Source organism: Canis lupus, chromosome 1 (assembly GCF_048164855.1).
Source record: "Canis lupus baileyi chromosome 1, mCanLup2.hap1, whole genome shotgun sequence".
Taxonomy (NCBI): Eukaryota; Metazoa; Chordata; class Mammalia; order Carnivora; family Canidae; genus Canis; species Canis lupus.
Genome location: NC_132838.1, coordinates 52,208,653 through 52,232,501, shown reverse-complemented (window position 1 = coordinate 52,232,501; position 23,849 = coordinate 52,208,653). Strand labels below are relative to the sequence as shown.

At 37.7% G+C, this 23,849-nt stretch overlaps 1 protein-coding gene and 1 long non-coding RNA gene across 5 annotated transcripts in view; both read right to left on the bottom strand.

Moving 5' to 3' along the window:
- PACRG (parkin coregulated) overlaps window positions 1-23,849 on the bottom strand; it is a 517,537-nt gene that overhangs the window by 374,882 nt on the left and 118,806 nt on the right. The window lies entirely within an intron of this gene.
- LOC140617083 (uncharacterized) lies at window positions 15,062-18,422 on the bottom strand. Its single transcript, XR_012017342.1, has 3 exons — window positions 18,353-18,422; window positions 15,977-16,154; window positions 15,062-15,218 (listed from the first exon to the last, which is right to left on the bottom strand). It is a non-coding gene; the product is annotated as an uncharacterized lncRNA (long non-coding RNA).

Here is a 23,849-nt window from a genome sequence, read left to right as displayed (position 1 = left end):
CTTGAGTACATTACATTAAAATGTGTAGTAACTGAACTTTTCCAGTGCTTTATGTTGTACCTCAAAATAAGGTAGCTTCCAATATTCTGACTTAAAGAGTATAAAGTATGTGAATGCATATTCAAGGGTCTTTAAAAGCAGCTGAAACAGAAAATAACCAGGTTATGGAGCTCAGTTAATATATTTGGTAGCTGCTGATATAAGTAGAAGTTACATATAAGTTACATATGAAAGAAGTTACTTATAAACATTTCTCTAAAATGCTAAAGTCAGCTAAAGATTGTTATTCATATTCAAAATACAAGTATACAAGGATAATACCATGCCAGGCTGGATAATCACAGAAGAGAGAATGTTATCTCTTTGACTTTAAAAAATCACTAGAGAGCATTGCTCTGACAAGGCTGATTTAGACAGTAAACAATGATCTACTTACATTATTATAGAAAGGATATCCATGAGATCTAGGTTAACAAGCTATAAAGTACATTTTTATTGCTTAAAGCAGCAACTCAGAATAGTTTGAAGTAAAAGACTTCTATTTTTAAACTACTGCAACATTTAAAGCTGGATTTTCAATTTGTCAACCTATCTAAAAAACTGAATATAATAGCCTGATTAGTGGCAAGCAGAATTCAAGGAAAGATTTTTTTTTTAATGGATCAATGGTGTAGAAAATTTGATATCATCTGAACAGACTTAAAATAGAGTTATATTAAAGAACAATATAGACTTCTTCATTACTATAACTACCTTGACGAATAACAGCCGAAAATGTACATCAAAAGCCTGAGGGTCATAATGGCTTATCAAGTGAGATGACTACTTCTTCATCTAATCCAGTTTGACACTCTCACAGTGTCATTATTATGTTGCTATTATAATGCTCATGTTTATGACAATTTTATACTTCTCTAGCAAGGAGGATTGAGTCTAAAGGCCGAAATCAGCCTAATAAGAAAGCTTTTAATCCAATAACCATGGTCATAGTAACAATACCATGGAAGGATATTATTTTAAAATATATACCTATGCACTTTTTCCTTGCTAATTTCTATAAATTCTGACTTTCTTTCCTATTGTGGCAGCAGCTAGTTGCCTTAGGGAAGGGTTGATATAGAAGAAAATTAGAGAAAAGATTTTTGTCTTTTTTTAAATTTTTATTTATTTATGATAGTCAGAGAGAGAGAGAGGCAGAGACACAGGCAGAGGGAGAAGCAGGCTCCACGCACCGGGAGCCTGACATGGGACTCAATCCCGGGGCTCCAGGATCGCACCCTGGGCCAAAGGCAGGCGCCAAATGCTGCACCACCCAGGGATCCACGATTTTTGTCTTTTAAATTCCTGGGCATTGGTTTTTCCACAGCTGAAGGGGGTTGATGGGAACCTAGAGCTCTAAGAAATGTCTGCTTAAGGACCTGCTCTAGTCCGCTTATCCTCCAAGGCCAGATAGTAGTCTCTAGGCTCAGCAGAAGAGCGTCATGGTGAGCCTAGGAGACTCTCCCCTGAATCTCTTTCCCTTTTGCATCTCCCAAAGGCTGAGATCTTGGAATGGAGATTGACATATGCCTAAAAGCATAAGTGATCTGTAATCTCTCTCCTGAAAAAAGCCCAAAAAGGGAGCAAGATTCCAGTTTCCCTTGCAAGCCAGCAGAGCCTGGCAGCAGGCAGGGTAGAAATATCTATGCTTCACTTAGATCCAGGAGCAGCTGAATGATTCCATGGATGGCAGAGGAATGCAGACAATAGTTTCCTGAAGTTCCAGCAAGATGTGTCTTCACTATGGTTGACACAGCATGCAAGAAGAATCCGTGGGCCCAAATGGACTTTATCTAAGTGTGAGGGTCGTGGCCACAGATCAGACCCAAGTACTTGTCTCAGTGAGTGCTAGCACAGACAGCTCACAAAAGATCAGTCACTCGCCCCATGGTCAGTGATGGATCACATTGTCAACCAAGATGGATGGTTCAACCTGACGCTGAGCAACGTGTTCAAGGATGTGTGGTGGGGTGAGGTCAGGACTTTCTGGGGTTATCTCAAGATTCAACTTAGATTTTTATGGTAAAATATCTATACTTCTTAACATTTCATACTATGTCCTGACATAAGTCTCAGAAATATCTTTAGTTTTTTCCCTCTGGATATTTGTAGGAAGTTTGAGAGTGAATAGTGATTCCCTGGGAATACCTTGATAATTGCAGAGGTCACATGCAGTACTACCCCAAAACATTTGTGGTCACATGTACCGGGGTGCGGGGAAGGGGAAACATGTTTAAAAGAACATCTACCATTAGTTTTTTTCAGAGATTCTAAAGAACACATAGAATGTCACACACCCATTATCCACTCAAGCCATCTTTCTTAATTGACAAAGACCATCCACAAGGAACTTGCTTCAGTCTGGTAGCTGACAAGGAACACTTCCACAATACCAAAGCAACAATTCAAATATAATTGAGGTTGTGCAATTATTTTACAGATAACATTTCTTCCTTTTCCTTTATTTAAATTACAGAAAAAGTTAATACTATTTAAAATTTATAGTTCTCATCCTTGCATGCTTATCTCGAGGAAAAAGCAAAGGGATGTGACTAATAATTATAAGGTAGTGGACACTGTCCCCCAGATTCATGTAACAAAAATGAAACATGAAAATAAGTTTCCCCTCTGTGACATAGCAATAGCCAAAACCTTAGAAATGAGCAAACACTTGAAAACTGTAAAATAATTACTCATATAAAATGAGCTGAAGAGCTATGGGAAGTGTCTTCTGCCTCTACATCTCACATTCCTGCTTCCACAAAAATAATTGTCACAATTCTAGGAATAAAGGCACAGATCTCCAAACTCACTAGGAGATGCCATGCCATATGTTTATGTTAAGTCATATAAGGCACCATCAAGTTCAGAGGAAACATAAGAACAAAGGTTTCCAAGTTTTTGGAAAAGAGTAATTCAGACTAAAGGAGGACAGCAGAGTGGCCCAGAAAGAAAGATGCAGATAATGAGAAGGCAAAGGAGGGGGGAAACTTGGTCTCAGCTTGACAAGGATTGGCCAGAGAGGCCCAAAAGGAACCAGGAGTTATTAAGACAGGCAAGGGAAAAGAAAGCTTCCAGAAAGAGGGGTTGGTCAAATGCTAAATGCTACAGATAATTGGAGGAAAACATTTCTTGTTCACAATTTATGATCCCTGTAGTGTTTATTGCAACACTATGTGTAGAGTAACATCAACAAGGGTTGAAAACCAAAATTCAACTCAGAAAATTATATCATGGTGATGGTGGCATCTTTAATGGTTATGCTGACATGGCTAATATTCAGCCTCCACTACACCTATGAAGCTAACCAAGGTACTCCATAAATGTTTATTGTGAGTAGAAGAGGGCACCTTGGTCACAGGAATTGTGGATCACATGGCAAAGTTTCAGTACATTTGCAAAGGCTGGGTTCACACTATGCTTATATAGAAGCCTAGGTCCCTGAAATCTTTGGCCTCACTGAATTTTTACTGCTGAGACAAATTAGTCATTTGTGGAGCTGATGAAACATATACAAATGCCAACCACCACGCAAACACACATCCTCACGTACACAAATCTACATGAGAGAAGGTGACATATGGACACCATTATTTCGTATTTTAGGCTCATCACAAACAGTATTTTAAAGATTTATTTATTTTTATTTTGTTTTTAAAGACTTTATTTATTTATTCACGAGACATACACAGAGAGAGAGGCAAACATAGGCAGAGGGAGAAGCAGGCTCCATGCAGGGAGCCCGATGCAGGACTTGATCCCAGGATTCAGGATCACACCCTGAGCCAAAGGCAGATGCTCAACTGTTGAGCAATCCAGGTGTCCCTATTTATTTTTATTTTAAAGAGACAGCACGTGCACATGAGTGGATGGAGAGGCAGAGGGAAACGGAGGGAGAGAATCTCGAGCAGACTCCACACTGAGGGAGCTCAAAACCAGAGCCCAACATGGGGCTCAATCCCATGACCCTGAGATCAGGACCTGAGCCGAAATGAAAAGTCAGACACACTTAACCTACTGTACCACACAGGCACCCAGCAAATAGTATTCTATTCCTGATAAGTAAAAAAGCATCTATACCATGTGCCACTGGTTTCTAGTACTTATGAAGTAATTGGAAGTTTTGTCTATTTGCGTATCTTTTTAAATGTTAGGAAATAGTATCAAATTTATAAAATGTTGCAGAACCAAAAATAGTGGAAATAACACATACATTCCTTTTACCCAGATTCACCTCCTATTAACATTTTTTCCTGTTTGCTTTATAATTTGCTATCTGTCCACTATCATTTATCTCTGCATGTATGTGTGTATATACACACATACTTTAAAAAAATCATTTGATGCATTCTGAACCATTTGATGTTTATCCTTGCTGAATAAAGATTGAAGTTGCCCAAGACTGCATAATATTAAGAAACGGTTGAAATCAGAAATATGATTTAAAAGAAATTGTGAAATATAAAATCAATGTCTAAATTGGTTGACATTGTGAAAGCAATGTAAATAAGCAGAGAACCCAGAGAGTCTAGGACATGGGGAGATATGTATAATGTGCCAGACAGTTTACAACTATCTTAATTATAACTTTGTAATTATGAGAAACAACACTTTAAAAAATATATAACAATTTAAATAATGGCCAGCAAAAGTGACAGCAGACCCTGATGATTTATGTCATGAAAGGAATGACAGGGAAAACTTGTTTATTGGACACTTCCTATGTGCCAGTTTCTATAATATCAGTACATATGTCTAATATAGTATCAGCAAATTATGTCAAAGTATACTTTTTTAAAAGTCTAATAAATCAGTGGTCAGCTAAAAAAAAATCTGGTAGGACATAATGAAAATATAGGACTTTACTTTTGTTTCAACTATTTAAAAAATAGCTGCATTTAGTAAATAGTAATTGAATGTCCACTGTCAAGACATTATTCAAAGGGTAGGGATATAACACTGCATGAAAGGAACATGGCCCTCCCCAGAGTCAGAGCTCAGGCAGTTCATCACAAGCCTGGCTTTGGCCTATGTCGACAAAATCACTTGGGGCCCACCCCAGAAGGATTCAGACGTTGGAGGTTTAAGAAATAAGGATTCAGGGTGGGGAATGGGGAGTGGTGAGACGGGGCTATGCAAGTGATGTGGGAGTAGTTCACAGGTAGGTCAGAAAAGGATTCCCAACAAGAGTGATATGAGTTTGAAATCTGAGGAAGGCACAGAAGAGGCATCTGGCCAAGGCCTGGCATGGGAGAAAACCATGTTCCCTACAGGCAGTGTTCCCAGGGATGAGTCTCATCAGAACTGAGCACATCTATTCCTCAGGATTCATGTGCTCGGCAGGAGTTCTTCATGTGAGACAACAGATCTATTGTGTCAGAGAGCGCGCTTTGCATTCCCTTTCTTCTGCCCAAATAAAGATCAATAGGTACTCACCTCCGTCCTTAAACCTCTGGAACATTATTACTGGAAATACCACTTTCTTAACACCCTCATCACATGCAGTGGTTGGAGTCTGATACTCAACTTCCTGCCCCCCTAATTTAAATTTCCCGTAGGATTAGGGCCATTAATATCATCTTTTTTCCATAAGCACTTAGCTTTCCTGTGGGTATATGTGTGGCTTAGACATGAAAGCTAGACCTCCTTTGTAGCCCCAAAGGAAAACAGGGTCATTAATAAGCAGAAATCATTGTAAATTTGTTCATCGAAACCAGTCATCAGGCAGGCCTTGAAGTAAGGCCCTGAGCCACAAATTCAGGCTTTAAGTTTTAATATACTCTGAATAGGCACAGTCCTGAGAATAAAGTGTATACATTAAAGCTGGTCCATATACTGGCTTTCTAAATTCAATGTTATACCTACACACCCCTGTCAGCATCACCATTAGCAGCTACCATGGCCAGGAAAATGATATCCTTATTTAAATAATATCTAGAATATTTGTCTCCTGTGGACACATAACATATGCTGTTATGTACACACCTAACCTCCTCTAATAAAATACTGGGGCATGAGCTGAGTGTGAATTCCCAAAGCATGCTTTATTGCACATCGTGGATTTGGCTGCCATGTAATGTGGTCTAGCTTACATGAAGCCCCATTCATATTAAGGGTGATTTGTAATTTTAGGGTACCTAGGATGAAGAATTCAGATATGTGCAATTTATTTTTTACCATATAGTTTTGTAATATGTATAAAGCATAACAATTTATAGAAATTTAAGAGAAGTTTTATTCTAAAAGGAACACAAATTTTCATTTTATCTTTTTAAAAATATTCTTATGTAATAATCATGGCTGACCTTACTCCACATAATCTAAAGTCACCTGGAAAATAAAAAAAAAAATTACATTTTACCATTTTTTCCCACAAACATACAGAACCTTTGGCTGTATGCCACCGTCTACCACAGATATTCCAAACACTACAAGGCACTCATTCTTCTACAGTGGATTATATGAAAGACTTTCTTCTTTTCTCTTCCTTTGCTTTTTCTATAATAGACAGAAACACACATTGGTATTTCATTATATCTAACAAAGGTCCTGAATAAATCTATCAAAAACCAACATCATTTACAGGATAATTCTTTACAGTAGATTCCAGTAAGGGGTCATATCACCCACAAATTTCCAAGCAAGTTACTCAGCCTTTTCTGTAGCGGGTGTTAAGTAAGTGTTTGCCGAATTGAATTAAAAAATCCAACAGTTCCCAGCATAGCTATTGTTTATGCAGGGACAAGGAAGCAAGCCGCCATGGGAGGCCAGAGGATCAGACCCTCCCGATCCCAGGCCATGCCTGCCAGCTGAAAATTCATTCCCACACAAGGGCATGTCAGAGGCAACCATTCCTTCTAGAGGTCCATTTCTACCTTTTCTCTTCCCTCTGGTCTCTCTCTTGTTTCAGAAGGAAACAGCAGCCCAGTGTAGAGGACACAACAATGGCAGAGGCCACACATAATGGCAGAGCCAGCAACAAAGAGTTAATCTTTGGGTCTTTTCCAATGGCCTGGTTTGACCCTGACACAGAGGGAGGTGGCTACCAAGTACCTAGTACCTACCACATGCCATTGCTCTGCTCAGTGCTTTAAAAGATACTCCTGCACATCTTCTTACAGACACTTTATGACTGAGGCATTTTATAGTTACATCCAGAAACTGACACTCAAAGGATTAATTCATCGAATTCAGTGCTCTTCCCATTGACCTACACAGCTCTGTAAACTGCAGGACCACCGTTCCTTCTCACCTCCTTAAAATCTACATCTGTCTCTGTTTACCTCATTTACCATCCTCTCTGCATCAACTAGTCCAAGGTCTGGCACAAAGCAGATTCTCAATAAATATTTGTCAAATGAGTGGAGTCTCTTATTCACCCTAACCACTGATTAAAAACTTTACTAGATTAACTATGTTCTTTATCAAATCCATCTAAAATCTTATATTGAAATTATATTGAATCAATCCAAACAAACAGAACAGATAATTTTCATCATCAGTTCTGCACTACCACCACCAATTGCTGAGTATGGAAGCAGAATGCATAGACAGAGAATGGATACCAGGCCAGTCAGGCTAAAAATAATGCTGCGGTTACTTTTTGACTAATAGATAAAAGAAACTTTTAATACTTTAAACTTACCAAGCATGAAGGGGAGACAAATGGATAAATGGATAGTTTTACCATATCTTTGTGTTATCATCTCCCTCAGCAAAGGACAATTTCTTTTTTAAAATTTAATGTCTATTTATTTTAGCACACGCACAGTGTGGGGAGGGGAAGAGGGAGAAGAAGAGAGAGAGAGGGTCAGACTCCCCACTGAGTATGGAACTGGATATGGGACTCCACCTCACAAACCTGAGATCATGACCTGAGCCGAAATCAGGAGTTGGACGCTTAACCCACTGAGCCACCCAAGTGCCCAGCAATATGCAATAGAGGGCTTAAGACTTTTAATTAATGTTAATAATAGGCTATGTCTCTTCAGGTACAACTAGCAATAAAGTGTTTATTTTATAATATATATTTTACATGGAGTTTAATATGTTCTTTCGTGAACTGATGGATAATTACATCAGGGCTTAATTTATGAAGAATATAGTGCAAACTAAGAGGCTTTTTAAAATTTTTAAGGTAAGGGAGGTTGTGTCAAAACAGTCTGAAGGTGCTTTGTATGCAATTACATATCACAGGAAATGTAATATTCAGTGGATAAAAATGTAAGTAGCACTAAAATTTTAATATTAAATACAAAGAACCATTCTATAACAGCAGCAATATTTCTGGAGCACAAACTAAGAAAAGCAAGACATCCTTAGTTAAACTTGTCATCATAACATTCACTCCACTAAGATTTAGAATGATGTAGTACTTATGTATGCATATATTAATCTTAACATGGTATGAATCATGGTAAGCTACAAGCTAAAAGCAATATACTGTGTGAAGCTAAAGGATTAATTTTTAATTTGTCCATATGTATTAGCTCGATGTCCAAACTTAAAGGCCAGAAAAATTCCAAATTTCCCTGATAGTATTAATAAGATACTTAATGTACAGTATGGCTAATTTTGTAAGCAGATAGTTACACAGATAAAGAGGTACAGATACTAACTTTCCCCTTAAAAATTACCAGAAATGCATCAATCTATTCAATATTTTTAAAGCATCACATACTTCGCAAAAGTAAAATATTGAGCCCTTATTTATTAAAATGTTTTTTGTTATTATTTTATTCAAAGGAGAAATAATCATTAAGCTGGTTTATTAAGTGGAGTTTTACTTAAAGAAAAACATTAGAAATTAAGTTTATAATATTTTTCATCTCATTATTGTTCACATGCATGACTTTTAAAAATTACTGTTGTTACAATATCTATCTCAATGTTGTAACACTAATTATTAATTTTATTATAAAAATATGAATTTGGATGTTGTATCTTACCCACAGTAATAGGTATAAACATCTAAAAGTTAGGTTTACAATTTCTCTTACATAAAAACATCTCAGAATTTTAAGGCAATACTATGCTTTTGTTCACAATATTTTTAATGCCCAGGTACATTTTTTTCTTAAGATTTATTTATTTGAGGGACATCTGGGTGGCTCAGTGCTTGAGTAACTGCCTTTGTCTCAGGGTGTGATCTGAGGGTCCTGGGATCAAGCCACACATCAGCCTCTCCACAGAGAGCCTGCTTCTACCTCTGCCTTTGTCTCTGCCTCTCTCTGTGTGTCTCTCATGAATAAATAAATAAAATCTTTTTTAAAAAAAGATTTATTTATTTGAGAGAGAGAGAGAGTACAAGCAAGAGGAAGGCAGGGGGAGAGGAGAGAGAGAATCCCAAGTAGACTCTGAGCATGGTGTGGGGTTCAATCTCACAACCCAGGAGAGATCATGACCTGAGCCAAAACCAAAAGCTAGACACCCAAACAACTGAGCCACCCACACGCCCCTTAACTACATTCTAAATTTAGTATATGAGTAGTTAAGTGAACCTACCTCTCACCTTAAAGTTCCAAAAATAATGTTATAAGAAATAATTTAAAGCACTTAATTTAGTTACCATGGTGACCATTGCTATCTATTAATTTAGGCATAGGAAATTGTTCATTAGTAACTAAAATTCCATAAAGAAAAATAAAAGATCCTCAATCTTTATCTTTTTTAAAACATAAGCCAAAAAAAAAAACCCACTTCTGATATTTTATGACATGTCAATTCTTTTGTGCTAGACAAGAGGGAGAAAGGCCATTTTGGACCAAAGACTTTGCATAACGTTTTCCTTAAAACATTTCTATGAAATATAAATACATCTGTTGGGTATTTGCTTCTAATCAGTCCATGTGTGATTGAGGACTCCTGAATATTAGAATCTGGCACATACCAAAAAGAGTGGAAGTTCACATGGTTCTATTGGTTGTGGCTGAGTCTGCAGTTGTGGTCATCATACTCTCCTCTACATTATTAGAGTGCAAAAAAAGAGAAGAGCATGCTTCCCAGTGGAGTTGCCCTTCTCATTCTTGGCTTCCTCCTTATCAGAATTTTAAGGCAATACTGTGCCTTCAAGAGAAAATTCAAGTGTGGTTTAAAGTCCCTTGTGATTGCACTTGCCAGGAAGCTCCACCTATAATTGTTTTCTTTTGTGATTAACCCCATTAATGGTGGCCATGAATATTTAAATTCTACCCCCACCCCATGGCTTCATCCTACGTGGTTATAGTGATACCCTGGAGGGACTGTGACATGCACAGTTTTTGCCTAGGAAGGGAGTTGGGTGGTGAAGGGGCAAATAGCTAGGAGACCATTTTTAAGCTTCAGCTTCCTAGGGAAGGAAACATGTACAGATGTGCCTTCTCAACACTGCAGTTCACTTTAGACATATATGAGGTGGAGTAATTAGAGACAGACCCAGGAGCTCAAGCTGCAGGGAAATGGGAAAAGAGAATTTTCTAAGACCAATAGTCAGTGAGCACAGAGCAGATCATATCGAAGGAAGAGAATCTCCCTGGAAGTACAATCATTGACAATAATTTAAAAATAAAACTTGGGGGCAGCCCCGGTGGTGCAGCGGTTTAGCGCCGCCTGCAGCCCAGAGCGTGATCCTGGAGACCCTGGATCGAGTCCCACGTCAGGCTCTCTGTGAAGAGAGCAGGTGCCTGCTTCTCCCTCTGCCTGTGTCTCTGCCTCTCTCTGTCTCTATGAATAAATAAATAAAATCTTTAAAAAAAATAAAATAAATAAAATAAAACTTGGAACATTAATGGATTCCAAAACTAATCATTCTTTGCATTTAGTATTAAGCACTCTGAGTGAAGGACACAACTCTTAGAGCAGAATTTTGCAGGGAAGACCAGCTTTGAACATGACCCTATGTTGTATAAAGAAGACAGGTACCTAATGCAGAACTTGTGTTCCTCCAGCCACTTTTGACTGTGGTTCAAAAAAATCTTTAGTGAGAAAGGATGGGAGATATGCAAACACCATACTCCACAGGAGGTATAAATTGAAGGGGTACTGTGTATATGTGTGTGTCCACCCATGTTATGCCACATTCTATTCTTCCCTCTGTTGCCAACTGCTTGTGGGATGAATCTGATTGGCCTTTCTCCAGACCAAATTAATAAAATCTAATCTCCGTGTTTGGAGGTTGATTAGGCAGAGATTCAGGGAAAGAAAAAAGGAGTTTTCTGGCTTAGAAGCCATGGTGCTATATGACTTTTCACAAAGATCTTGAATTTGAATTATCAGGGCACTTTCTCAGTCTAATAGATTGTTGACACTTACCGTTTTTCAATATATTGTTATTTTGTATACTGAGCATTTGAGTAAAACTCAAAGAAGGAAGATGGACATATGTAAGATTAATGCCCCCAAATTCTGGCCCAAAGCCCTAAATGATATAAAGAAATAAGGAATTCTAACAGTCACAAAGTGATAGGCAAACTTGCAGATAAAGTTTGAGAGGAAAGATTAAAGCAACTTGTCTTATTAATAAAACTTCTTTAAGGCATCTGAGCATTGGGTTGGGTGGGAAGCAAAATGTAAAAAGAAAATCTCTGAACTATTTGACAACCTATCCTTCAGCTGGGCACTTTTTTTTTTTTTTTTTTTTTTACTTCCTTGTGTTTTTGCTTAACCTGTCTGATTTAGAATACAAAGCAAGTGTAAAATAGTCCATTCCAATATTGAGTTTATGCAAATCCCTACAATAATCAATATTGTTAATATGAGGCCTAACATGAAGTGCACGAGCAGAAGCACCACTTACTTGTAAGCAATAAAATCTGTTTCTCACTTTGGTTTAATACTTATTGAAAAGAATATAACTTGAATTATAAGAAATCTAAGAGAGAACATGCAGTTATTTAGCACTTCTATTTGCTGCTAAATGGTAGGCACCAACTCCTTGGCTACCCTACTATTTTTTTCATGCCTACTATTGGGTCACCGTATCAAATTGTTTTAAAAGTGGCCCAATCATAAGATGTGAAAATCACTAACAGCTTTGGTGCCAAATTGGGTTTTAAGCCAGCCAGTATCTAAAAGAATATTTAGCATATTTTAGAAGTGGCATTAGCTTTTTCCAGGTTGATCAGAATAAAATTAAATGTATTTATTATGCTTTAGTGCATTTAATAGCATTTAGCATCTAATCAGGATCTAAGATCATCCTAGTTTGCATCACTGATGGTTTCCTGCTAAAACAATCACCAATGACATCTAGTAATGATCCCTAGTGATCTCTAAATAGTCTTTGCTTTAGACATTTTGACTATTTAATGTTCCCTGCAATTGACCAGATTATATAACTTCTTAGCATTATATAAAGAACAATCACGCAATTTCTTAATGACCTACAATATACTCAGCTAAGACTTGAACATATTTGCTGAGTGAATGAAAGTCAGTGTCTAATAAGAGATCTAATAAGTTTCTACCACTAAAATTCAGAAAATAATGATTGGTCCATCTTTAAGTCAGGTATCTACTATGTACTGGGCACTGTCCTAGGTACTGAGGAATGAGTGGGAATAGACAGGTGCCCTCACAGAGCACATGGTCCAGCTGCTCAGCTGTTCATAGGGCAACTTTAATTTATCCCATCTGTTACCTAAAAACAAGAAAAACAAAACTTCTCTTGGAATTCAATATTTTTAAAATTTCTTGATAACCATATTTCATACATATAAAAATATATTTAGATTGAGGGAAAACATATCAGGTAGAAGGTGGCCTTAGCATTAATTTCTAGAATTCAAATCAGAATCAGGTTTACAATATCCTGTAAATGGCTTTCTGAATATTAAACTAGTTTTTGTACTTTCACTTCCTAATTGACTAATTATCTTTTCAAGTATACTAATAAAATTGAGCTTCTGACCCGGTGATATTCAGGCCTTGAGGCCAAAATCTGAATAACAATGAGAGATAATAAGGTATTACACTACATTTGAACACTTATTCCCTGAATCTCTATAAACTTCTCTTTGCAAACTGCCCTTGGAAGACTCTTAGTTCTGTCATGTTTTTACCAAAATAATCTAACTACAGAAATTACCTACTTTCTTCTTTCCTATGAAGGTTTTTCATGCTTTGTGAAGTTTCATTATACTTTTTAAGAGGAGTTTCTAATTTCCTAATGTACGTATGCATTGGAACATATGAATATAGATACAAAATTTTCTCAGGGCAATCATGTCTTGTTTACTGTTTTTTTCCCAGTATGTTCCAAAAAATTGGTAGATACAAAAATGTTAAATTATGACTCAATCAAATTTGTGTATTTATTATTTTTTTTAAAAGCATGAAGGCCAGTTGGGCAGGAAAGGAAGGTCTTGAAATGGACAATTTCTTCATAGACAGAAGTGAGACAGATTTAGACATCTTCCTTCTTGATTTTCAACTCAGTATGATTTTTGTTGGTATTTGTTTGTAATAGCAATACCATCCTAGTATTCAATTATTGGAAAGAATATTTACTTAGAATGATAAATCTATACTTACAGAATGAAGATAATTTTTTGAAAATAATTTTTAAAAAGATTTCATTTATTTATTCATGAGAGACACACAGAGAGAGAGAGAGGCAGAGAAAGGCAGACGCTCAACCACTGAGCCACCCAGGTGTCCCAGAATGAAAATAATTTATTATTTTTTAATTTTTTTTAAGGATTTTATTTATTAATTCATGAGAGACAGAGAGAGAGAGAGAGAGAGGCAGAGGGAGAAGCAGGCTCCATGCATGGAGCCTGACGTGGGCCTCAATCCTGGGACTCCACGATCACGCCCTGGGCCGAAGGCAGGTGCTAAACCACTGAGCCACCCAGGGATCCCCAGGAAATAATTTAATAATACATTTACTGATTGACCAGTATTTCCCCCAGATTTCGGTTAACACCTCAAAAAAATCATGTACAGAGAGAAAAATACTAATATCTGTTATTGAGCACTTAACAGTTACCAAGCGGTATGCTACTTACTTTGCAATCATTCTCTGTATGCAGAGGTAAAATAAATGAAAATACCCTAAAGTAATGAGGTGACATGTAAGAGTGAACACAGTAATGCAGTAACAGTCACCTGGATGTCCACAGTAATAAAATCGGAGAGGCACCCAAGAATGTCTCGTTTCTATCTGCAGAGACTTCAAAAAGAGGACATCCATCTTTCCTAGAGGCAGATAATTTTTTAATGTGCCTTCTAGCTCAATTACTCTAAAATTCACCTTATTTTTATAAAACCATATAGACTATAATTCCCTAATACAGTGATCAAGAAAAAATAGAGAATATTATACAATCACAAAAATGTTAAATATACTCTCAAGAGAACTCATATTTTCAGGTAAATTTTTAATTCCTTGCAAATTAGTTTAGTCTTATGACAGATTATTTTTTTGCTGAACATGTAATTTTGTTCTGCACATGGTATTATTGATAATGAATTTGTCAAGAATCAAGGTTCATATTTCTTAGCTTTCCAACTTCAAAATTATATTAAAAATAAATCTATGACATCTTACAAACTTCTTAGAAAACTTGTAAGGTATTAATTTTACCATGGTAAACACAAGGCCCCAATACCCTGTCATGGCTTCTTTTAACTATCGCATTTATCTGAGCAAGGGCAAAGCACACATTTATTAGTCTCTGGCCTATCTCTTCATTGAACACAAAAAGCATTCTTCTTTCTGACAATAGGCTGAATGGGAAAGTAAACATCATGAAAATTAAATCTCATAAAATAAGGATTAGCAAACTTGAAACTAATAATATATCATGAACTCTACATCTTTTTTGCCCTGATTTATTATTCCCAAATAATAACTTTCAGCCTTTTGCAGACAAGTTATTCTATTGGGACATACTCAGAAAACATGCTCTAAGACTTTAAGGATATGTTAGATTGATTGAATCACAATATCAAAGAATGTTCTGAGCCAAAAGGGATCTTGGAGCCAATCTACCCCAACCCCTTTATTTTATTGATAACAAAGTATGTTCACAATTACTTTGGGATTTGTTCTTGCTGTCATTCAGTGGCAAACTCCAACAATTCTTGGCTGTTCTCTCTGCATTCCATGAAGATCCATAAAGCACCAGTACCCAGCAGTACTGAAACAATACTGGCCAGAGGGTACTCAATCTCATTATGCTTCTCTGTATAAATGGTACCTAAAAATGAATAAGCAAAGGTACCAAACAATCTAATTTAGGTCTCTTATGTGTATGCTGTGGGTTCTCAGCAGCTATAGGGGTTGATCCAATCTCAATTAAGAGGTCTAAAAAGAATTTAATTTCATGTTCTAGTGCAAAGTTGGAAGAGCCTGTAACCTTATTCAGTAGCAGATTCATAGTGTTGGTTTGTGATTATGTAAAGATCCCCAGTAATCCCTTATTCATGGAGGAAAAACGTGTTTCCCTTGCAGATCCTGTGTGCATGTGGTTGGGGAGCAGGTCACATGGTCCTCAAACATGGAAGAGAGAGAAAATGGAAGCCAGAAAGGAAGGATGTGCTCTGTCAGGAGAGCCTGGCGCGCAAGGTCGGCTGGTGGTGCCAGAGAAAGTACTCCTCTCCAAACAGTGAGTGACAGGTAGTCTCTATCCTTTATGCCTCAGGGGAACACAATATCCCAGGGAGAAAGAATGGATCACTTATCTAACCGCTGTGTTTCAGCACCTGGCCCCCATAGCTCTTAGTGAGTACTTACTATATACCAAGCACTAAGTACTTTCCTTACAAAAACTCTGAGACGTAGCATTATTCCATTTTAGAAAAAAGAAACTGAGGCCAAAAAAGATAAATGCTTGGCTTATGGTCACTCTACTAAGTGGAAAGCCAGATTTAAAAATCAGACTGTATGGCTTGTATGCCCATTGGCCTTCCAGAGTGCACACTGCCTCCCATCAAGCTAACATTCAAGTAGGCTCACCTTTCAGACTGGTTCTATGAGTAACATTGTAGAACATTCGACTCACAAAGGCACATGTAAAAGGAATTTAGATGCTAGTGGTTCAAGGGTGTCTGAAAATCCTTTGAAGTAATGTCTCTCCTGATATAATGAGAGAGAAAGCTTAACATAAAAATTGTCCAGAAAAATGAAAAGTCACCTGGAAAGGAAAATGGAACATAAGAACACAAGGTTAAGATTTCTTTTCTTCATTTTATTGATGAGAAAAGTAAGACTCAGAAAGGTTCTGAAAATTGCCCAAGAGTAAACAGCAAGGTAATGAATGAGTGTGGAGAAAAGAATTAAATAAAGGTCAGCCAGGTTGGAGGGCCAAGGTGTTTTCCTCCATGAGGCTGCCTTCTAGGACCAGGAGTCATGAGAGACCTCCTTTCCAGCAGGAGGAAATGGGAGTGTTCTGATTGGTAGAAGTTCTGAGGACACTGGAGGGTCACCACCTGATTCTTAGGGCCCCATTTCTGGAGATATGAGTGTGCAGCAGGGAGGAAACTTTTTTTTTTTATTCTAAAATCTGATTCCAATTTGGGCCAGTTGTTCTAGGAAGACAACATTTCTCTCAGGGAAGAATTCCTCTTTTTGTTTGGAAAATACCTCAGATTGGTTATGGAAAGTTGGGCCTCTGAATTGTTTGAAAAGGAGGAGAAGAGAGGCAGAAACTCAAGTACTCTGCGTGACAAAGGACTTCTGAAGCAGCTCTGAGGTGGGAGGCACCAGCTCTACAGAATGCCACAGCCAGAACAAAAGGCTTGTCTTCCCCACAGTGATGTCTGGAGTTGACAGTGTTTACCTGTTCTGTATCACAGTTCCCCCAACTATTACTCCCAAGACTTCAGTTAAAAAAAAAATCTGCAACCACTGATTTCTGTTACTAGAGATTTGGGAGAGAAATAGTAACAGTGATGGAGGGATAACTGAGAAATACAAACAGAACAAAACTCAACAAGCCAAGGAAATAAAAGTCCAAACAGAGAACACTGGGCAGGGCCCTGAGGCTTCTGAGAGTGGGGGAGATGAAGCCCCAAAGTGGGCTCCAAGGTGGGCTGCAAGAGACACGTCTTAGGCGCACACTGTAATGCTGAGTCACCTGCAAAGGGACTGTCCTGGTGGAAGAAGGACAAGGACAGCCAGGAACTCTCGCCAGCAGGTCATGTTCATCAGCTAAATCCCAACTACAGTCATTATTCAGCATTCAACAGATATTTCTCAAAAGCTGATCATGTGACAAGTCCTGAGACAAATGACCAAGGTAGAAACACCTCCTCAGTTCAGCCCAGAGAGATGTTTGGTTTTCCTGATGCACTGAATTACTTCCTTTAGTCAAATAGAAACTGTGGAACTCATCACATTTCCTGGGGTTTTTTATCTGCCCTATTGTGAATGTCACTGATACCTTTCGGCCCGGGTCAAATAGCCTCCCTTAACATATTTTTTCTGATAGAATTCTTCCTTTCCACTTCTTTTCCTTTTCTATGTAAGCTCTCCTTGTACTGGTATCTTTTAGGTTCCCTAAAATTATTTTTGGAAGTAGGAAGTTCAGTCAGTAAATGAACATGGTGACTGAGAATCCATTTAGAGATTTTTTTTCTATGTGTTTCATAAGCATTTCTTGAAGAAAATAGACAGCTTACGTATCTGAACCTGCAAATCTTCAGGTGCAGAGAACTATAAGCAGGTATGGCCAAAGGGCCAGGTCTATAGAATAGTGGGTCTCTATGTTACTGAGGACTGTATCTTGCACAGACATGGTAGACTGCATATATTTATTAAAGATGTTATAATAAAGAGTAAGTAGAGCAGAGGAGTTAGTTAGAATCTCTAAGGCAGGAGTTGTCTTCAGAAGATTCCTGGAAAAGGTGTGTGTGACACCAAGGCTGAGGGAAAATCAGTGGTCAAAGATGAGAAAGAAAGGACTCTACTGCTCTGAGCTAATGTGTAGTCTGCATTATTACTGTTTCAAATGAGCAGTTTCTCTCACCAGAAGTATTGCCTCTGCTTTTCTCCTACAACTATTTTTCATCTCGTACCCATTCATTTGTTAATCCATTTGATTAATTAGAATGCTCAGGTGAAAATGAGTTTGGGTTAATTTAATTTCTTGGTTTTCAGAGTGATAACTAGGAAACCAATTCTGATTCAATCTTTCATTGCTGGAAGTATTCTCAACATCTATCACCTCACTTTTCTGCTTTAACAAATAAAAGTATATCAAACAAAATGTAATCTTTCTTTCATGAACAAGAGAACACTGGTATCTCTGGTTCATTATTTCAAATGAGTCATAACTTCAGAGTTTTATAATATGCAAACTGGGCTAACTACTTACTGACCCCCAGCACCAACCTTGAAGGCAGATTTTTTAAAACAAATCCTTGCTATCTTGTTTGTTTTCCAGTAATTTTATGCTGTCTCTAAAAGTAGAGCGAAAAGAAAAAAAATCTAGTTAATTAAAGGTTCAATTTAGCTATGTTCCACTTAATTTGAGTCTTTCTAAATACTAATTGCATGAGGCAAGTTAAATTTATTCTGGAGAAGATGCGCCTTTTGTGAAATAAATTTAAGGAGTTCTGAGTCTTCAAGAAGTGTAAAATAAACTTTTCAATAATTTAAATTATATGTGATGTACTTAAACATGTTTAGGATTATATAACAGGCTTAAATGGAATTATAAATCTGGAAAGCTACAGTCTAAGCTTTTAAAAAATCTTTAGGAAGAAAATAAATGAATCAAAATAGTTGAAATTTGATATATACATAAAAAATATTGTTTCATTGTTAAACACTCAGATTAATTTATAGGAGAAACTTTAATGTAAAGTTTATTAAAATGCTGTGTCCCTATTATCATAATCTAAAACAGTAAATGAGTAAAACTAGCATATTCAGCAGGAATATATAATTTTAACAATATGCTTATGTAATTTAACAAACCTTAATTTTATAAGAGCCACAACAGACTGGATACTCTACAAATTTATATATCTGACTGGAGCAGATACAAGCTCTCCAATAATCTGCATATATCAATTATTGTTGAAAGCCACAATCCAGAGCCAGAATTTGGCCATTTTCCTGGACTACTTGAGGTTTTATACTATCCTAGAGGGAGCATATGACACATGTTCATAAATGTTCAGTTAACATTTAGTAATTGGTCAGAGATTCACTCTAGCTCTGAAAACTCAGGGCTGCTAGAGATCATTCCCTTACCAATCACCATGGAAGTCTAAATGCATTTCTTCTTTTTTTTTTTTTTAAGATTTTATTTATTTATTCATGAGAGACACAGAGAGAGAGAAAGAGACACAGGCAGAGGAAGAAGTAGGATCCATGCAGGGAGCCCAATACAGGGCTCGATTCCGGGTCCCCAGTATCATGCCCTGGGCTGAAGGCAGGGGCTAAACCGTTGAGCCACCCACAGATCCCCGAAGTCTAAATGCATTTCTGCTCAACTTTTTGGTTAAGAAATTCTTTGGACATGATAAAAAATATATATATATATGTATAACTATATAATATATCAGCACATACGTTTTAGATTAGATGTGGGAAGAGAATAAAGTCATACATGGAATTGCTTACAACAAATGTCTAGTAGACGTATTCAGTACTCAATAAAAGCATAGAAGTAATGAAGGATTAGAAATCTCTTCTCCTGGGGCAGCCCAGCTCAGCGGTTTAGCGCCGCCTTCAGCCCAGGGCATGATCCTGGGGACCTGGAATCGAGCCCCGTATCGGGCTCCCTGCCCGGATCCTACTTCTTCCTCTGCCTGTGTCTCTTTCTCTCTCTGTGTGTCTCTCATGAATAAATAAATAAAATCTTAAAAAAAAAAAAGAAAGAAATCTCTTCTGCAGTACAGACTTTATCAGATAATAGTTCCCCAACTAACTAAAGTACTTTTGGAGTTAACATTTGTAGTAACATTTGTAGAAACTGAGAGTTATTTTAGTGAAAACTGAATTTTCTAAAATATATAAAGAGATGAGTCAATTTAAACTTTAAAATAAGAACTTGAACAAAGCAAGTATTTCATAATTTTTTTACTTGAGTCCTTATGAAGACAAGACAGACACATAGGCAGATAGACAGAAAGAAAGAAAGAATCTGTCTCATTTTATATCTTTATACATATCTGCCTATCCTTAAACTCCTAAAATCAGTAAGATGCTAAGTGTTACCTCTTATCAACTAGAAAAATGTCTGATACATAGTAACCAACAAATAATAGATACAGAATGAATATTTGTTTATCCTAGGGTTTTTTTTTCCAGCTCTAATCATTTGCTTCAGTGAAATGATTTTTTTAGAATATTTCATGTCAAACTATGATTTCTTTTTTTTTAAATATTTTATTTATTCATTCATGAGAGACATGAAAGAGAGAGAGAGAGAGAGACGCAGAAGGAGAAGCAGAAGCAGGCTCCACACAGGGAGCCTGACATGGGACACAATCCCGGGTCTCCAGGATCAGGCCCTGGGCTGAAGGTGGCGCTAAACTGCTGAGCCAAGAGGGCTGCCCTCAAACTATGATTTCATTATGGAAATCAAACAGCACAATATTGACAATTGGTAGTTAGATATTTTTAGGTGTATTTTTTTTTATTCAAGTAGCATATAAAAATGACTTCATAAAATACCAACAAGAAACACACTACACAGCTTAAGGAAGAGGAAGACAAAAGTAAAAAAAAAAAAGATAATTATTCAAGGGTGGAATTTAAAAATAAGTACATTGGCACTGGAATTCAACATGTAGAGGATTTCTGTATCCTCTAGAGAAACTGGGAGGAGGAAAAACATTGTAGCTCCATGGAGAAAACAGATACATCAAAGGACAGAATGGAAGAATCCAAATAATGGAAGAATTGAGGAGGAGAACAAAGTAGCAAAAGGCCTCAAGATAAGGAATATGCAGAGTAAAAAGACATAAAAGAAAATGAGAGCAAAAGGGTGGAAATCTTTGAAATGAAACATTAAATAGGGAGATATAAAAGCATAAACAGTGTATTCCAATTCCAGTCCATTCCAATTCTGACTCTGCTCATTTAATCTCTAGCTATACTTGGGCAAGTCAAGGCATCTCTCAGGGCCTGCATTTCTTTATTTATTAAAAAATATTATATACTGCACCACATTCTTTAGGGCTTCATAAAATAACATATGTGAAATAGTGCACTATGCCATAGTATACATTAAGGTTTTGCTCACTGCACAAATATGTGGTTCCAAGTTAAAATGTGGATTGCCTCGTTTCTCAACAGATACCCAGCCTGTAGCTCAAGCCTTCTAATCAGTTATCATCCTCCCTGGTTGTAAAGAAAACAAGTTTAATTTTTAGGGAAGAAAAATAGATGAACCTGCTCAATATTCTTAAACACTTTTTAAAATGATAATGAGGAATTTTAAAATACATCAGTGAAAACCTAAAGCTTGTATTCTCTTCAAAGTTCAATACTGTTGATTATGTTATACATAGCTCCTTGCACTAGAAGGGATGGAAAAGTTGTCTAGTCCAGTTCTCTGATTTGACAACTGGGGGAAACTGAGGCCCAACAAAGTGATACTTATACAGGCAGTTATCTGACTAATCACTCAACTAATATTAGTTGCGTGTATGCTAGCAAGAGTGTATGCAATGGCCAAACCCAGGGCCTGCCTTCAAGGGCATGAGGGCCTGGTACCTTGCCCATCATGTAACTAGTGAGGGGCTCAAGTGGGATTCTCAGTCCAGGCCTCACTACACTGAGTATTCTGACACGTTTAAGCTTGTTTTCACTTATGACCTGGGCTTGGAAAAAACAGGACAGACATGGGGCATTACTGATTACTGATCTTTCGAAAGGCAAGTAAAAAAGATTTCGAGTTAATAGGGTTTATTTTTACGATTTATTTATTTATTTGGGAGAAAGAGAAAGAGAGAGAGAGCAGAAGGAGGAGCAAAGGGAGAGGGAGAGAGAATGTCAAGCGGACTCTGAGTTGGGCATGGAGCCTGATGCTGTGTTCAGTGTCAGGACCCTGATAGATCATGACCTGAGCCGAAACCAAGAGTCAGACACTCACCCGACTTAGTCTCCCAGGTGGCCCTCAAATTAGTTTTTATCCTAAATCCAAGCCAAACAAAAGGGCATAGGGGCCTCAGTAGAGTCTGCCTTCAAGATGGGATGGATTCCAGTGTTCAAAGAGGTCAGGCAGGGAAAGGGTGGGAAACAGTGTGCACAAGGGTCAGAGAGAAATGTCTGCAAGGATGTAATGCCCCATCTGAAAGATGCTTTCTTTATTCGTTTCTTAATATGTCTGTGTCTTGCTGTAGATCTTACGGTCTCATTTATGTGTACAGAAAAGAATTAAGGAAGGTTGAGAAACACACACTAAATTCGGTAACCATCCTTTTTCAATGATGTGGAGTGACTTTTTATACTAGTCTTAGATCTTTGCTCTTTGAGTCTGGAATATGCAAATATTCCTAATTTATAAAGATGGCCCATTTAATGGAATAATAAAGAGAAATCCTGCTCCCAGTCAATAGGGCTCAGGAATGGTAACCCAAAATATGGCACACCTTGGCATATTGAGTATCTTGAGACACTGAAGGAAGTTGAGAAACAATAGGGGCAGGAAGGGCTCTCTGATCTTCTTCTCAAGTGGGCCATAAGACCCTCATGGAAGAGGCACCCTCCCTGCAAGTAGAGGAATGGAGCATCCTTATCTCTGAGGATGGAGGGACCCTGAACAGAATCTGAAGGAATAGGTCTTGCTAAGTTCTCAGTTAACCACCGTTAATTCAGACCCTTCCATTCTATCACATTTTCTCACGACTTCCCACTCTTCATCAAATTTGACATAAAAATACTCAACCTTAATCCTTTCTCCAAGTCTTCTCCTTATGAAGGCCCCCTGTCACATAAAATTCAAATGAAATATATTTGTATGCTTTTCTCCTGGTAGCCTGTCTTTGTCAGCTTAATTTTCTGGCCCAGCCAGAAACCTTAGGAGGGTCAAGAAAAAGTTTTCATCCCCTAAAGCTCATGGTTATTTGGACACTGTAGGAGACCTGAATTGTTTTACATGTGTCCACTGTCGCTGCCCCTTCTAGCATCATTCCCTTTTGGGGAATCTTGTTTCCTCTGCTGCATTAAGTATTGATGAGGGAGTAGATAAAGGTGCTCCTCAGTGACCACAGAGGACAAAGGAGATCTGTTATGGGTTGTACATGTCCCTCTAAAATTCATACCCGACACCCCCCACCTGCCCTCACCCATGTGATGGTGTTAGCAGGTGGGGCCTTTGGAAGGTGATTAGGATTAGATGAGGAAATGAGGATGGGGGCCCCGTGAATGAGATTCTTGCCTTTTAAGACTCACCAGAGAGCTTGCTTCCTCTCTGTGCCATGTGAGGATCCAAAGAGAAGTAGTTAGTCTGCAACTTGGAAGAGAGCCCTCACTGGAACCCAAGCACATTGGCACCCTGATTTGGGGCTTCCAGCCTCCAGAAATGTGAGAAATAAATTTCTGTTACATGGTATTTTTGTGGTAGTAGTTGGAGTTAAGACAGGGTCACAGAATGCTCATTCCGCCAGCACTGTTCTCTTACTTCCTGGCATACCTACATGGCTGAAGCTTTGCACATCTCTCTCCTCTAACTCTGAATCATGTACAAAGTGGTACAAGGAGGGCAATGGAGTTCATTCAAAAGACTGTCCAAACATATCTCTTGAGTGTCCTCCACAGTTCATGAGTGCCCAATTTCTTTTCAACCAACATGTGCCCAAGTTAGGTAGAGTTGCACTCTCTTGCCTAAAACCAAGATCCTAATTGATAATATCTTTCTATTTCAGAATAC